At 42.1% G+C, this 11993-nt stretch overlaps 1 protein-coding gene across 1 annotated transcript in view; it reads right to left on the bottom strand.

Annotated features, from left to right (window-relative positions):
• FTO (FTO, alpha-ketoglutarate dependent dioxygenase) overlaps positions 1–11993 on the bottom strand; it is a 343678-nt gene that overhangs the window by 234663 nt on the left and 97022 nt on the right. The gene's annotated exons all lie outside the window — the stretch shown is intronic.

An 11993-nucleotide genomic window follows, 5' to 3' on the forward strand; every position in this document is an offset into this window, starting at 1 on the left:
CACCGATATAGAACTATGATATATTTTTAAGAGAAAAAAACTAATAGGTTATAGTTTGTGTGAAAAATACAAACATATATGTGTGTGTGTGTGCACGTGCGCTCATACACTCACCTATAGTATTGCAAGAAGGATACTCACTCTCACAACTGATTTTGCTGAGAGGAGAACGTGTCTGGGGCACAGGTGTGGGAGAGACACATAAAGGAGAAGGCACACACTATAATCTGCCTACGCTACATCCTGCAGGGACAGCCCTACATGAAAACTTGTAGAAGTTCATTTAAGACGTATCTATTGAGCACTTGCTACATAGTGAACACTGACCCAGGCAATAGGGATCTATCAGCGAACGAATGCAAGAGCTGGGCCCCAGTGGAAATTCCTTTCTAGTGTAATTGGAGTGTTTGTCACGGATTCCTAGTAAGGGGACAGGTTAACTTCTATGAGACTTTAATCCACTAGGGTGCCAGTCTTCAAGGGCAGGCAGGGTCCGTTTTTCTGTTTCGTCTACAATTAGAGCCCTAGAAACTGGCACACAGAAAGCATTCGAGGAACGTCTGTACTAACTGCTTAAAGACAAAATGTTCTTCCAGGGCACGACATTCACAGTCCTTGCAGTGCTGGACGGCAGGAAAAGAAAACGTTAATTCAAGAAGAGAAGAAAATGCCGCAAATTAAATAAAATAACGTAAAAGGCATAACACTGCTAGATTAGTACAGGTCTCGATGCTAAAGACATTGAGAGAAGAGACAGGTTCAATGGGGGTTCAAACAATCAGAGAATTCTTAGAGATCAAATTCAAAAAACAAATAAGGTTGAGACTCGCTTAGAAGGCAGAGTAAGAAGTGAGAAGACAAGAGGCAAAGTTTTATGTGACCGAAGTGAACAATAAAGCATGTTTTACTTAGGCTGCGCCAGGTACGTGCCACATCCACGACCCAGAAGTACGTGCATTGCAGATAGCACACGCCCATACACAGAACCCCTAAATTCTGGACATCTTCCTCTGCAGTAACTATGCAACAAGGGTCACAGTTAATAAAAGAGAAGGGGGAAATAAAGGAACATCCCTTTATAATTATTCATTCACATTACTTTGCACAGGCATGGTGAAAAAAATCAGACCAGAAATTCAAGTTCACGGTCTCTTTAAAGAAGGAACGCTACTAAGTGACCTTTAAAGACATGTTCAACTTTGGATATTCTGTAATTCCCTGGGTTTGAATCTAAAATCTGATACTGCCATATGATCAGAATCTTATCTTTTTTCATATCTGTTATTTCTGATACATGTTTTCTCAAATATTCTAGTTAAAAGCAACTTTTAGCCAGAATAAAATTATATAGTAAAAAGCCCAAAGACACTTTCTAGGTTAATCCCAAAAACAATTTTAAGGAGAATCCTCTCAAACGGGGATGACAAATACCTTACATATCAGGGGACACAACTAGTTTATTGGCTGTGGCTTTTTTGAGCCCTGGTGGAGAATTCTGCAATTGTCTCCAGGCTTTGCAGGAAAGAATATGATCGATGACCGATGTCTGTCGGAGGCACTCGAAGGGTTAGTTAGAGACGTCAGAGCTAGATTATTTGCTATCCATGTCTGATGACACTGCCCAGGTGGTTCTTATTTATACATAAGACACAGCTACACCTCAGAATGTGCAAGACCAGATTCCCAGGATCAGAGGGAGCTTGCAAAGGGATACGGCTTGAGCTGCGCTGTATTCCCTTCGCAAATCTGAATTAGTTGCCAACTGATAAAAGTACTTTGCATAAAATCAACCATTTCCAGCTGCTCTTGAATTATAATATCTGGTATCACTGAGTCAGTCACAAGTGCCTACAAGTTAGAAGTAGCTGCCCCTTTTACGCGAAGCATGCCGTGTGCTCTCTGCCAGTGGCAGTCCTGTGGGCCGCTTCATTCGTTTGGGGTACTTGCTGGCCCCTACAGCCATGGAAGTCTGTGGACTTGGCTCTAGCCCACAGTCACATCAGGCCTATCACCTGTTTTTTATAAAGTTTAACTGAAACACACTCACACCCGTTCATTCACATACCGTCCATGGCTGCTTTTATGCTTAACAGCAGGGCTGAGTAGCTAAAACATTGACCATTAAAGTCCGCAAATCCGAAAATATTTATTATCTGGCCCTTTAAAGAAAATGTCTGCCAAGCCCAGCTCTAGAGTCTTGATATTTGTGATCTGATGGCGATGTCTACTGCACATATTAGTAAAGAAGCCAAGGCTGAATAAAATAAGTGATGTAATGTGACAAACACTTGCTACTGTAATGTGCTTAACGCTAGCACACAACATAATTAATGTGAAATTATCTGATATCCAGATCAACTTCGCAAAAGAATACTGATCTGAGAATCATACGTTTATATTCGTGATACCCCAACGTTTCAGGCTGCTTCATTCTAGTGGATCCAAGTGACAAGAGATGAAGCAAGTAGCACATAAAAAAATATATATATATTTCAAGAAGTTTTTTCCTATGTCCCTCTCTGGTCAAATCAACTTAACATTTTTAAAAAAATGATTTTAAGCTATAAAGAACAGTTTTCAGGAGGTTTCAATACTGCTGAGTGTGGTTATCCTAATAAGTGATCATCTTTACGGGCTAACAGGCCGCTTGACTGTTTCCCCCACCAATTTTCATCCTAGCACGCTTCTCAATGTGGCACCAATAAAGTCCTGAACGACAAACAGAGACAGTAATTGCAATCAGTGTTTCCTGATGTCTCCCATAAATCCAGCACCTTTGAAATGTGCTCATTAAAATAATGTTTTGCTGAAGGTTTGTTTCCCCCTTGGGCTGGGTAGGGAGGAGGGAAGCTGTAAGTCTGATAAATTTTTTATTGCATAAGTATAGTGTTCCTCACTTTCTCAATAAAATCAACTTGTAATTATCTATAGCAACTGTGAGTGGTTGCTCTCGCCCTGTGTTATTTGGGAAACAAGCAGAGGCAATGGGCTTGGACGTGCCTTTAACCCTCAGTCACAGTCAAAGGATTTTAAGAGTTTCCGTGTGTGCAGTGCATCCCCAGCTCCCGCTCGCCAAACTGTTAGAAGAGGTGACAAAATACAGAAGGATGCAGAGTGTAAATGTAACGTTTAAATGTCTAACTCTCCCCGCCCAAATTAGCCAGTTTGATTTTTATGCTAAATAGTTTTAGAAAAACTTAACTCCATTTAATAAGAAGAAATATTTTGTTCAAATTTTTAAAGCAACATGCAACCACTGTTACGTAGAAACAAAGACACAAGCCTGAGCATGAAGGAAGAGATGACAGTTCTGATCTAATAAAACACATCACTTGAAATTTTGTGTCACATTTGATAATATACACCATTAATATTGTATGTCGATAATTTCCCTGATATGTAAGTACATATTCATCATCACCACCAAATTAAAAAACAGCCCCTTTTCTTTGGCCGAGTGCTAAGATTTCTAAGACTCTGGCCCTGCAAATTATTTTCCCTGCTCCTTCAACCCCACACCGAGAGAGGTTTAAGTAGCAGGTCCCTTCCTATCCATGTCAGAGATCTTGAGACAGGAAAAATACAGAAGTTGCAGACGGCCAGCTGGCCTACGAAGGCCAGTGATGCTTCTTCCTCTGTCCAGCACTGATCCATGACATTGCGGTGTCTGGGGTGGGGAGGGAGACAGAAGGTAAAAGGGGAAGGTATGAGGCTGCGAAGACACAGTCCAGGAGGGAAATGGCTGGTGGGTGTATAAGAACAAAAGGGATTCTGAGCTGCAACAGTATCACATGAATGACGTGGATTTGCAAGAGGCTAGAGAGGTGGGCAGAGGCCAGGACACGGAGGGCTCTGTGGACCACGTAAGGTATCCGGACTTCTACTGAGGGCACTGATGGATACTCAAGCCTTTTTCATAGGTCAGACCTGTTGTTCAGATCATCCCTCTGGAAGGTAGAAGCTTCTATGTGCAGACTTAGCATAATTTTTCTGGACAGGTTTCCAAAGTAATGGGAAATGGTGTAAGCCAAAGACGAAGAAAGCTCAGGCATGGAGAAGCCTCTATGTCCTACAAGGCAGAAACGCTCTCCTTGCTGGCTGTGAGGAACAAGGAACCAAGCCTGCTGCTGACATCGACCATCTTCCTTCTCGGCCATGAGGAATAAATGGTCTGAAAAAATGGAGAATTCAGACAAATTTGAAGGAAAAAAGAAAAACCTCATCAGTCCCAGCTCAGAATCCATAACAAGAAGCTGCTCTCAGATGCCTCAAAACAAGCAACGCAGGACAAACGTCTTCCCTTGACAGAGAAAAATAACTGTAGAATTAATTATAAGTTTTCTGGGATTTCAGGAGAAATGCTGAAAACTCCTCACCGAAAAATCTAAAGCCCTTCAACATGATGTCTTGCTCTGTCAGCTTTCAGATTAAGCATTTGGAAAAAAAAAAAATGGATTTAAGATATAAATATTCATATACACTGGAGAACCTCATTACACCATGTTTCATGCACTTGGTAGAAAAAAATGAAAGTGAGAAAGGAGAGAAAAATTGCTCTGGGGGCTCTTAGCTGAAGCTTCAAAACCACTACATTATCTAAAGTAAAATGTGAAACGAGGGAAGGAAGCAGAGATACTTCTCAAACAATACAACCTCCAAACCAGAGCTTCTAACAATGGAGGCTGCGGTTCCTTGGGCAACCTCAGGAAAGGGCAAAGACGGTCACAGGTACCTACAGAGACCTTTATGATGTTCGTAAGTGACAGAGAAGACCAGAACCCAACTGGGCTCATCAAAAGAAGGTATTTATTCATCAGCTTCGGGCAAAGCTTTATCCAGACTTCAGAGTACATGTCTAGTTTCTCTCCCTAAAACTCATGAAAAAGAAAGAGGGTGGCCACAGAAGCTCGGGGGACGCCATTCAGAGGCCATGCCAAGTTGGTTTGCCTCAAGAGAGAAAAGCGACCACTCAAGCAGAGCCAAAAATGAAGGGCAAGAAACTGGACATGGATCACAGTACTACTGTTCAAACGAGGTCCACTTGAAGCCAATGGGACCTCTGGTCTTAGTAGTAAGTGAGATAATTCCTCATCTTTTTAAATTAAGCCTATTTAGCTCAGATATTGGCTATCTGAAATCAAAAGGATCCTAACTCTAAGCAGAGACCGTCGTCACAGAAACCATTACTGGACAGTGACCACAACGTAGCCGAATAGCACACACCGCCCAACAACAAACAATACTTATAGATTCGGGGCAACAAATACTGATTTTCCATTATATGCTGACATAAAGAAAGCGCGAGACGTGAAGCATGCCTTCAAAGAGCCTACGATTCTAACTCACATGTGAGTAAAACTAACATATGGCCTTAGCAGTCAAGAGAATGGTTACTGCTTGGGGAAAGAATACTTTGGAAGGAAGCATTTCTAGAGTGTTAATGTTTTACTTATCGATCTGGGTGCTGGTTACACAGATATGTTCACGTTGTGACAATTCGTCAAGCTGAACGTTAATATCTATGTTATATTTCAGTACCTAAAAAAATTTCAATAGACCAGCTGGAGATAATGTTAAGGATATCTCTCAGAGAACATTAAAAAATACGAAAATATTGAAAATAAGAGAATACATAAGAAAATTAGAGGAACGGTCCATGAGATTCAACAACCAAACCACAGAGATTCTAGAGAGAAAATATGAGAGGAAGAAATAACTAACAAAATAATTCAAGAAAATGCCCCACACTGAAGGTCATGGGGTTTTTGGACTGAAAGGATCTACCAAATGCCAATATAATGAATGAAAAAACTTCACTGTGAAATTATGAAACATTAGGGAAAAAAACCTAACAAAAAATAGTCATGTGAAGGATAAGAAAACACTCAGAACTCTCGACATAAGCATTGGAAGATGAAAGACTTTGATGCAATTCCCTCCGAAGAAAATCTGAAAGAAAAATTATTTCCTGTCAAGATTTCTACACCTGAAGTGTCGATGCATGTTAAGATGGAATAAAACTAATTTAAGATATTCAAAGCCTCAAAATTTAAGCACCTAAGCACCCTTTCTCAAAACACGATTATAGGGTATGCTCCATCGAAATAAAGAAACAAGTCAGGAAAGAGAGAGAGACGTGGGGTGCAGGGATCTGAATCACCAATAAAGCAGATGAAGGGAATCTACTGGGTACCACAAAACGGGACACTGCACTTGTCTCCTCTGACGAGCCGCCCCAGACTTCAGATCCCACAACAAAAAAAGGCATAGAAGGTAACCAGTCCAGATTGGAGCAGATCTGAAGACTCTAGAAGCTATTTCTTCAAGAAAATGAAATTAACAGAATATCCGGTGGTTCTGACGCTCATGAGAGATCTAGATAATGAGTAGAGAGCATAGGATTTAATTGGCTATAACTATACAGAACGCTACTCAGACGAAAAACGAGAGCATTATTAAGGAAAAAATAAAAAGTTGTAAAGAAAAGGAAAGCTCATCAACGTTTATCACAAGCCTCTGAACAGCATTTTCACGGACATGATAACTCTAAAGGCCGAATGCTGACATGACCGAAATCACAAGGTACCTGTAACAGGACTTCGGGGAATCTAAAGAGTGTGCCTGCGTAGGCCGACAAGGAGAGAAAAGAGAGCTGGGCACATCCTCGCTTTCCACATCAGGACGCCGATAAATAAGGCCGGAAACAACGTAAGTAGGTTATTGACTATCAGAAGCATTACCTGAAAGAGTAAAATGATTGCCTCTGGGGTGATGAACATGGGGAGAAAAGGCATAGATTACTGCTGTTTTTTCTTGACAGACCTCACAGAAATACTTGACTTTTAAAAATCAGATGAATGTCTAACTTTAATAAAAACTAAAACTAATGTTTACTGAAGACTCACTATGTGCTGAACACTGTTACGTGCTTAGCACTTCACATGTATTTAATCCTCACAATCCCAAGGTGGCATTCACCTGGTTCTTATCGCTATTTACAAATAAGAAAACTGAGGGAGGAAGAATTTCACTGGCCTAAGGTCCCACAGCTAATTAGTATCGATACGACAGACGTCATTCGACAGTACAGAATCAAATTGCCCAACTTATGCCACAGACGATCAAGCTTGTTCGGATTCACTTTGTCCTCCTATCTCCTGCTCATCAAATACATCGTTAAAAATTCAGCCATTCTTGGAGAAAATATATTTGCAAATCATATATCTGATAAGAGATTAACATCCACAATATATAAAGAACTCTTATAACTCAGTGAAAAAAAAATTTTTTTTCAAAAATGGGCAAAGGATTAGAATAGACATTTCTCCAAAGAAAATACACAAATGACCAATAAGCGCATGAAAACATGCTCAAAATCAGTAATCATCAGGGAAACGCAATGAGAAACAACTTCACACTCATTAGCATAACTATTATTTACTAAAACACACATACATACCTATGTACGTGTACACACACACACACACACACACACACACACACACACACACACAGAAAACAAGTGTTGGCACAGATATGGAGTAACCGGACCCTGTGCACTGTCGGTGGAAATGTAAAATGGAACAATCGTTGTAGAAAACAGAAGAGTTTGCTTTTTGTACATATAATTAAACAAATAAAAATTAAAAATTAAACATATAATTACTACTTGATTGAGCAATCTCACTTCAGGGTACATGCTCAAAAGAATTAAAACCAGGGGCTCGAATAGATATCTGTATGGTGTTCATTGCAGCATTATTCACAATAGCCAAGAGAGAGAAACAAACCAAATGTCCATCGATGGACAAATGGATAAACAAAATATGGCATATACATACAGTGGAATTTTATTCATCCTTAAAAAGAAATAAAATTCTGATACATGCTACAAAACGTGGATGGACCTCGAAGACATGATAAGTGAAATAAGCCCTACACAAAAGGACAAACACCTTATAATTCCACTTATATGAGGGACCTAGAGTAGTCAAATACAGACACAGAAGGTAGAACAGTGGTCACACCAGGGGCTGGGGGAGGGGAACAGAGAGTATTTAATGGGGACAGTTACAATTTGTGAAGATGAAAACGTTCTGAGGATGAATGGTGGTGATATTTGCACGACGTGAATGTATTTAAGGCCACTAAACTGTACATTTAAAAATGGTTAAAATGGTATATTTTACCACAATAAAAAAGAGAGAGAAAAAAAAGAATAAACCATCGATATACACAATGATATGGATGAATCTCCAAATACTTATGCTAAGATAAATATGAAATTATACAATACGGACTGTTTTTTGGGGAGGGAAGCCAGATCCTTCCCCCCAAAAAAACAGTCCGTATTGTATAATTTCATATTTATCTAAAATTCTAGAAAATGCAATCTAATCTAGAGTGACAGAAAGCAGATCAGTGGCTGCCTGAGGCAAGAAGAGGAAGAGGCAAGTGGGGGTCAGAAAGAGGGGTGACCAAGGGGCACGAGGAAACTTCTGGGGGTAATGGATATATGTGCTCACTACCTTGATTGTGGTGATGGTTTCGCAGATGTGTTAAAACGTATGAAACTGTAAACTTTAAATATCTGCAGTTTACTGTATGGAAATGACACCCCAGTAAAGCTATCTAGGTATAAAGCTACTCATTTCAAAATAAAGATTTAATAACTGTAGGAAGAAATTTCCATCCTTAAGTGAATTCACTTTTTCCCAAGTCCAAGACATAAATGGGAATCCCTACTAAAACCTATTGTTGTTGATATGCATTATATATGTCCTGGAGTAACGAGCAATTGCCAGCAAAACTAGAAGAGGAAGATCAACTACTCTATTTACCCATGGTTCTCCCAAGCCATTCCTGATTAAAAATTGTACCATTTCAATCTTCCTACTGGAGATATCTATTTAACTAGAACTGCTTGTGAAGCCAATGAGTTTAGTACATAGTGACACGTATCCTATACAAATTACTTCTCAATGACCTCTGCTCACAGAAATAAACCAAAGAGGGATGACTGACTCATAAATCTACATGAAGATTTATTTCACTGGGAAAAGGTACTGAGAGCCAAGTCTCGAAAGCTCTTTAGCTTTACCTGAATTTAATTTCGGCAGCAAGTCATCACCTCTCTTCTGAACTCTCGATGCATCGTACATAAACCTTTCCTGTGGCACGTAACACTCCCGTCACTAAGGAACTATGTGACCTTGGATAAGTCACTTCCATTCTCCTAACCTCATGTTTTCATCTGTGAAATGAGAGGCTTGAACGAGGCCAGGAGAACACACCTTACTTCACCTGTGCTCTCAAGGCAAAAATGGCCTTTATTTGATTTACCTTCGGAGGCTCCATACTATCTAGAACTAATTGAACTTCGCTTAGCAAATGCTCAACAAGTTCAAGGACACAAACAACAGTACAGTTGTCTGAAATGTCCACTCTTTACTCCATTTTAAGCCCGAACATGATTTTAACCCAAATGGCTCTCTTCGAGTCCACCTTTCCCATATCTCTCACAGGAACATAAGGAAGCCAGAGAAATAAACCTATAATTTGTCACCTGGAAGAAGATGCTTGGAAAAAACGCACGCACCAAAAAGTTTCAAGGGACATGCTTTGTAAGTAAACCCTCTGACCCAACATCACGCACGCAGCCAGAGACCGAGAGAAAGGTTCCATTTCACAGAACAAGCTAAGCTAATGCGTTCCCGTCATCTGCGAGTCCGTGTAGACAGCTACAGCAGATGCCGTGGGGAGAAGTGGGGTGGCGGGAAGCGAGGGGATCAGGATCTGCAAGGAAGAGCAAGCAGGACGTTCCCTTACGCCTCTGCACATCAAAAATCCCCAGTCGCGGAGGTGGCTGCACCGCGGGCAGAGGAGGTAACTGCTCATGCGGCATTCGGCCTTAGCTTTTAGGACTCGGGAGCCAGAATGTCTGGGGTTCAAACCCTAGCTCGACTGATGAAGAGCTGTATAACTGGAAAGGCTCATCATCCTTCTGGGCCTCAGTTTCCTCACCTGTAAAACGAGGATAACAGTAGCATTTTATTCATGGGCTTTTTGAAAAATTAAATAACTTAATATGTGTAAAAGGCTTATGTCAGTGGCTGGCACATAGTAGGTGCTCAATAAAGGACAGCTCCCAGTATCGCTATTATTATTAGCCAGACTTCTGGGAATATCGGGGGCTAAGAAAACAAAGGACTTATACCCCTCTTACAGATTCAAATAATCCTGCCGTTCCCCGCTCCCCGCAGGTGATAACTGCAAGGCTCAACCCGTACACATTTATGTGTATTTGCATACTTTATCAGTCTTAACTACTCCTGACCACAGAAACTATTCATTAAAATTTTTAATTCCTTTCAGAAAGATATTCTAGATTTCGAAAACTACTTGCTCGCCCGCTCTCTGGGAGGACAATAGGACCATTAAACTGCAGGGCCAAGAGAACCTGCGCGCACAAAGACACCTTTGTAGCGGCCTCAGCCGTCACATTCCGCTGAGCGTCGCCTCCTTAAGAGAGAAACCAACGAACTCCACTGCGGGTTCCCATCAGAGTTCTTGGATGTGATCATTCTTAAACCCTGGCAAGGCTTTATTAAAGATCAGAGGATCTCGGTTCTTTCCATTAGGACAGCGTCAAATCCCCTTCAAGCAATTTTCTTAGGTCAGCAGCAGTATTCAAGATGCCAGAGAAACCGGTGAAATTTCCAGGCACTGAACTCCTTCCTCGTTTGGGGCAGAAGACATAAGTTAGAAAATATCTCGGCTACCCTGGGGAAATTTTCTGACTCGGGGAAATGGTAAGAAGTTTCAAGAGAACCATGTAAATTTCTTTTTGAAATCCCTTTTCCAAAACAGTCATTTGAGTCAAGAAAGGAATAACGACAGCAAAAAAAAAATCCAGTTGAAAAACTAGTTGTTGGACAACAGTCACCCTTGAAAGTGCCAGTGCATTTTCTGATGGGAAATCGAGATACTCTGGTTTTGTGAGTACTTGTAATGAACAAGCAGATGAGACAAGCGGGCGGGAGACACAATCCTGTGTCTGGTACTCCCCTTATCAAATGATCAGGCAAAAAAGAAGTCAGCCGTGATCACTGCCGTCCTCTGCATTTTCACCTGTCTTTCTCGTGTGCCAATTCTGAAAAGCAATGGAGATCCTGTACGCACAGAAACTGAACGACAGAAGCAGGAAAATTTGAGTGGGCCATAAAGAAAGGTAGCCTGTGACCGCTGTTCCAAAGGGATCGGGTTTCAGAAAGGTCAAGAAGCAGTCCACCACAGCCACCCTGGAAGGTCTGAGGGCGCAGAGCCCACGGCGGGAGGAGGAGTTCCCTGACTCTGCCCACACCCGCCCCCCGACTGCTTCGGGCGGGGATGCGCCGCGGTCACACCGCACCAAGCCAAGGCCAAGTCCGATTCTGACCGATCGCTCCCAAGGAGACAGCGATGTCAACCACCGTAAAACAGTTCAGCGAGACTGGAAATGCGCGCCTGTGGGAACCTGGGACGATTCGCTGGACTTCTGCTTTCCTGGCCCCTTGACCAGCGAGGTCATTAAGGCGACGGCGCCTCCTACCCTGCGCTCCAGAGCAAGGCGGTGGCCGCATGAAGCCGTCCAGATGCTGCTCGCCCGGGCCCGGGACGGACAAAAGGACAGAGCGCTTGCACGTGACCACATCGGTCTCCACACGGCATGCCCGGGAGCACGGCGAGGCCAGAAAGAGGCATATTCTGCAGCGATGCGGCTGTGGCGAAGCCGACAGGGACACGCGACACCCGTGCACGGACACGGACACAGACAGAGACACAGAGACAGAGACAGAGACAGAGACACAGACAGAGGCGCAGACACAGAGACACAGACACAGACAGACGCAGACAGATACACAGACGCAGACACAGACGCAGACACAGACAGAGGCGCAGACACAGACAGAGACAGAGACACAGACAGAGACAGAGACACAGAGACAGAGACA

This window comes from Pteropus vampyrus, unplaced genomic scaffold (assembly GCF_000151845.1).
Source record: "Pteropus vampyrus isolate Shadow unplaced genomic scaffold, Pvam_2.0 Scaffold51, whole genome shotgun sequence".
NCBI lineage: Eukaryota > Metazoa > Chordata > Mammalia > Chiroptera > Pteropodidae > Pteropus > Pteropus vampyrus.